Genomic DNA, 5,835 nt, shown 5'->3' with positions numbered 1-5,835 from the left:
TTCACAATTTTCAGATCTTTTCTTTTAATTTTAGAGTGAAACCTTGCTTCTTTCCAAAAATCAGGACTCTAGACCAATGGGAAGTGAACTATAGATTTTGATGTGAGTTTGTATCAAAATGTGAGATAAATGGAAATATCTCTTCGTTGCGTTGACCTAGAAGCTGACATGTATTATAAAGCCAAGTGGCCATTTTTTTTCTTTTTTGAGTCATCAGTCTTCTGACTGATTTCATGCGACCTGCCACGAATTCCTCTCCTGTGCCAACCTCTTCATTTCAGGGTAACAGTTGCAACCTACGTCCTCAATTGTTTGCTGGATGTATTCCAATCTCTGGATTGTCAGAAGGCTGATCACTCAAAAAAGAAAAAAAAAATGGTCACTACGCTGTATAATAAATGTCAGCTTCTACAGTTTTTGCCCACTACAGCTCCCTCTAGTGCCATGGAAGTCATTCCCTGATGTCTTAACAGATGTCCTATCATCCTGTCCCTTGTCCTCGTCAATGTTTTCCACATATTCCTTTCCTCTCTGATTCTGCGCAGAACTTCCTCGTTCCTTACCTTATCAGTCCCCCTAATTTTCAACGTTCTGATGTATCACTACATTTCAAATGCTTCGATTGTTCCAGTTTTCCCAGCGTCCATGTTCCATTACAATACAATGCTGTACTCCAAACGTACATTCTCAGAAGTTTCTTCCTCAAATTAAGATCTATGTTTGATACTACCAGAGTTCTCTTGGCCAGGAATGAGTTTTATGCCATTGCTCGTCTGCGTTTGATGTCCTCCTTGCTCCGTGCGTCACTGGTTATTTTGCTGGCTAGGTAGCAGAATTCCTTAACTTCTGCTATTCCATGACCATTAATTCTGATGTTAAGTTTCTCACTATTCTCATTTCTGCCCCTTCTCATTATTTTCGTCTTTCTTCGATTTACTCTCAGTCCACATTCTGCGCTCATTAGACTGTTCATTCCATTCAGCAAATCATGTAATTCTTCTTCACCTTCACTCAGGATAGCAATATCATCAGCGAATCGTATCATTGATATCCTTTCACCTTGAATTTTAATTCCACTCCTAAACCTTTCTTTTATTTCCATCATTGCTATTTGATGAACAGATTGAACAGTAGAGGCGAAAGACTACATCCCTGTCTTATACACTTTTTAATCCCAGCACTTCGTTCTTGGTCGTCCACTCTTATTATTCCGTCTTGGCTCTTCTACATATTGTATGTTACCCGGCTCTCCCTGTAGCTTACCCCTATTTTTCTCAGAATTTCGGACATGTCACACCACATTACATTATCGAACGCTTTTTCCAGTTCGATAAATCTTACCTGCACTATCAACCGCAACGTCAGAATTCCCCCTCTAATGCCTTTACGTTTCCTAAAGCCAAACTGACGGTCATGTAATACACACCCGATTTTCTTTTCGATTTCGCTGTGTATTATTACTGTATGAAACTTGGATACATGAGTTGTTAAGCTGATTGGTCGATAGTTCTCGCACTAGTCAGCTCTTGCAATCTCGGAATTGTGTGGATGATATTTTACCAAAAGTCGGATGGTAAGTCTGTACACCAATGTGAACAGTCGTTTTGTTGCCACTTCCCCCAATGATTTTAGAAATTCTGATCGAATGTTATCTATCATTTGTGCCTTATTTGACCTTAAATCCTCCAATGCTCTCTTAAATTTTGATTCTAGTACTGGATTCTCTATCTCTTCTAAATCGACTCCTGTTTCTTCTCCTGTCACATCAGACAAATCGTCCCCCTCATAGAAGCCTTCAGTGTACTCCTTCCACCTATCCACCATCTCCTCTGCGTTTAACAGTGGAATTACCATTGCACTCTTAATGTTACCACCCTTTGTTTTAATTTCATCGAAGGTTGTTTTGACTTTCCTATATGCTGAGTCAGTCATTTCTTTCTCGATTTGTTCACATTTTTCATGGAGCCATTTCGTCTTAGCTTCCCTACACTTTCTATTTACGAGGGGCGTTCAGAAAGTAAGCTCAGATCGGTCGCGAAATGGAAACGACTATGAAAATCCGATAAAGCTTTGCACAGATGTGTTGGGTAGTGTCTCTAGTATAACCCCAGTTAGCATCACGTCACTCTTCTCATTTCTGAGCTCGCAGTGAGTGCGTAAAGATGTCTAGAAAATAGTGTCTGCCGCTAAGTACGAGGGCCTGGTGAGAAATTTCGCCTGAAGCTATGCAGCTAACATTAGATAACTGTCGTGCTGTTTCTTCTTCAAGACAATTCTCAGCCGCATTCTGCAGGGGCAATGAAGATGCTCCTGCATCGTTTTCAAATGGAAATGTGAGATTACCCACAATACAGTCCGCAATTGTTTCCCCCTGAGTTTCATCTCTGGTCACATGAACCGCTGTCTTTGAAGACAACATTTTGACACAGACAACGAGGTGTAGGCCAGCGTGGAGAATTGGCGGAAAGCACTGGCGGCTGCCTTCTATGATGAGGCTATTGAAAAGTTGGTACAACGCTATGACAAAAGTCTAAGTCAGAACGGCGACTACGTAGAGAAGTAGCTGAAAGGTGTAGCTAATTGTTACAAGTAAAACATTTCTGATGTTCACTGTGGTTTCAATTTGGCAATCAATCGGAGCTTACTTTCTGAACAGGCCTCGTATTTCATTCCTCAGCGATTTGTAGTTCCTGAATTACCCTGAACATTTTTGTTCTTCCTTCATTCATCGATGAAAAGTATTTCCTCTGTTACCCATGATTCATTCGCAGTTACCTTCTTTGTACCTATGTTTTTCTTTCCAACTTATTACCCCTTTTATGGATCTCAATTCCTCTTCAATTGCACTGCCTACTGAGCTATTTCTTATTGGTGTATCTATAGCATGAGAGAACTTCAAACATATCTTGCCATTCCTTACTACTTCCATATCCCACTTTTTTGCGTATTGATTCTGCCTGACTAATATCTTAAACTTCAGCCTACTGTTCGTCACTACTATATTGTGATCTGAATTTATATCTGCTCCTGGGTATCCAGTATCTGATTTCGGAATCTCTGTTTGACCTTGATGTAATCTAACTGAAATCTTCCCGTGTCACCGAGCCTTTTCCTAGTACACCTCCTCTTCTTGTGACTCTTGAACAGAGTATTCGCTATTACTTGCTGAAATATGTTATAGGACTCAATTAGTTTTTCTCCTCTGTCATTCCTTCTCCCAAACCCATATTCTGCTGTAACCTTTTCTTCTCCCTTTACGTGCTGTAGTACCCTTCCAATATTCTCATATGCTTACCCTGTCTCTTCGACGTCGGCATGTATACCTGAACTATCTTTTCTGTGTTGGTTTGCTGTAGATTCTGATGAGAATAACCCAGTCACTGAATTGTTCACGGGAACACACTCTCTGCCCGACCTTCCATTTCATAATGAATCCCATTCCCGTTATACCATTTTCTGCTGTTGATATTACCCTATACTGATCTGACCATAAATCCTTGTCTTCTGTCCATCTCGCTTCACTGATTCCTTCTATATCTAGATTGAGCCTTTCCATTTCCCTTTGCGGATTTTCTTGTTTCCTTGTCACATTCAAGCTTTTGACATTCCACGCCCTGACTCGTAGAACGTTACCCTTTCGTTGATTATTCAATCTTTTTCTCATGGTAACCTCCCCCTTGGCAGTCCCCTCCCGGAGATCCGAATGGGGGACTATTCCGGAATTTTTTGCCAATGGAGAGATCGTCATGACACTTTTTCAATTATAGGCCACATATCCTGTGGATATATACACTCCTGGAAATTGAAATAAGAACACCGTGAATTCATTGTCCCAGGAAGGGGAAACTTTATTGACACATTTCTGGGGTCAGATACATCACATGATCACACTGACAGAACCACAGGCACATAGACACAGGCAACAGAGCATGCACAATGTCGGCACTAGTACAGTGTATATCCACCTTTCGCAGCAATGCAGGCTGCTATTCTCCCATGGAGACGATCGTAGAGATGCTGGATGTAGTCCTGTGGAACGGCTTGCCATGCCATTTCCACCTGGCGCCTCAGTTGGACCAGCGTTCGTGCTGGACGTGCAGGCCGCGTGAGACGACGCTTCATCCAGTCCCAAACATGCTCAATGGGGGACAGATCCGGAGATCTTGCTGGCCAGGGTAGTTGACTTACACCTTCTAGAGCACGTTGGGTGGCACGGGATACATGAGGACGTGCATTGTCCTGTTGGAACAGCAAGTTCCCTTGCCGGTCTAGGAATGGTAGAACGATGGGTTCGATGACGGTTTGGATGTACCGTGCACTATTCAGTGTCCCCTCGACGATCACCAGTGGTGTACGGCCAGTGTAGGAGATCGCTCCCCACACCATGGTGCCGGGTGTTGGCCCTGTGTGCCTCGGTCGTATGCAGTCCTGATTGTGGCGCTCACCTGCACGGCGCCAAACACGCATACGACCATCATTGGCACCAAGGCAGAAGCGACTCTCATCGCTGAAGACGACACGTCTCCATTCGTCCCTCCATTCACGCCTGTCGCGACACCTCTGGGGGCGGGCTGCACGATGTTGGGGCGTGAGCGGAAGACGGCCTAACGGTGTGCGGGACCGTAGCCCAGCTTCATGGAGACGGTTGCGAATGGTCCTCGCCGATACCCCAGGAGCAACAGTGTCTCTAATTTGCTGGGAAGTGGCGGTGCGGTCCCCTGCGGCACTGCGTAGGATCCTACGGTCTTGGCGTGCATCCGTGCGTCGCTGCGGTCCGGTCCCAGGTCGACGGGCACGTGCACCTTCCGCCGACCACTGGCGACAACATCGATGTACTGTGGAGACCTCACGCCCCACGTGTTGAGCAATTCGGCGGTACGTTCACCCGGCCTCCCGCATGCCCACTATACGCCCTCGCTCAAAGTCCGTCAACTGCACATACGGTTCACGTCCACGCTGTCGCGGCATGCTACCAGTGTTAAAGACTGCGATGGAGCTCCGTATGCCACGGCAAACTGGCTGACACTGACGGCGGCGGTGCACAAATGCTGCGCAGCTAGCGCCATTCGACGGCCAACACCGCGGTTCCTGGTGTGTCCGCTGTGCCGTGCGTGTGATCATTGCTTGTACAGCCCTCTCGCAGTGTCCGGAGCAAGTATGGTGGGTCTGACACACCGGTGTCAATGTGTTCTTTTTTCCATTTCCAGGAGTGTATTATGTATCTTTAATTCGGTAGTTTCCATTGCCTTGTGCATCCTCATGCCATTGATCATTGCTGATTCCTCCGCCTTTAGAGCAGTTTCCTAACGCAAGGGCAAGAGATTGCCCTGAACCTCTATCCGCTCCTCCGTCCTTTCGACAAGGCCATTGGCACAATGAGGGTGACTTCTTACGCCGAAAATCTGCAGTCGTAATACATGACATAAATTTCAGCTTGATACGTCCACTCGTTCCTAAGAAAGAGGGCTCTTAACTGACGGCCGGACAGACAGACAGTCTGATAACAAATGAAAAGTCTGCAGCTCGTGGTCGTGCGGTAGCGTTCTCGTTTCCCGCGCCCGGGTTCCCGGGTTCAATTTCCGGGGGGGTCAGGGATTTTCTCTGCCTCGTGATGACTGGGTGTTGTGTGATGTCCTTAGGTTAGTTCGGTTTAAGTAGTTCTAAGTTCTAGGGTACTGATGACCATATATGTTAAGTCCCATAGTGCTCAGAGCCATTTGAACCATTTGAACAAATGAAAAAAAAATAATTTTCACGTAATATAATTACAAATTCATAATTTCCGCACTTTTCCCTTTATTTGTACAGTGAAACCTAACTTCTTGCCAAATTTCC

The sequence above is a fragment of the Schistocerca americana genome, chromosome 4, assembly GCF_021461395.2.
Source record: "Schistocerca americana isolate TAMUIC-IGC-003095 chromosome 4, iqSchAmer2.1, whole genome shotgun sequence".
In the NCBI taxonomy this organism is placed as follows: Eukaryota; Metazoa; Arthropoda; class Insecta; order Orthoptera; family Acrididae; genus Schistocerca; species Schistocerca americana.
The sequence above is the reverse complement of the archived record's forward strand: the minus strand, read 5'-3'. Positions refer to the sequence as shown.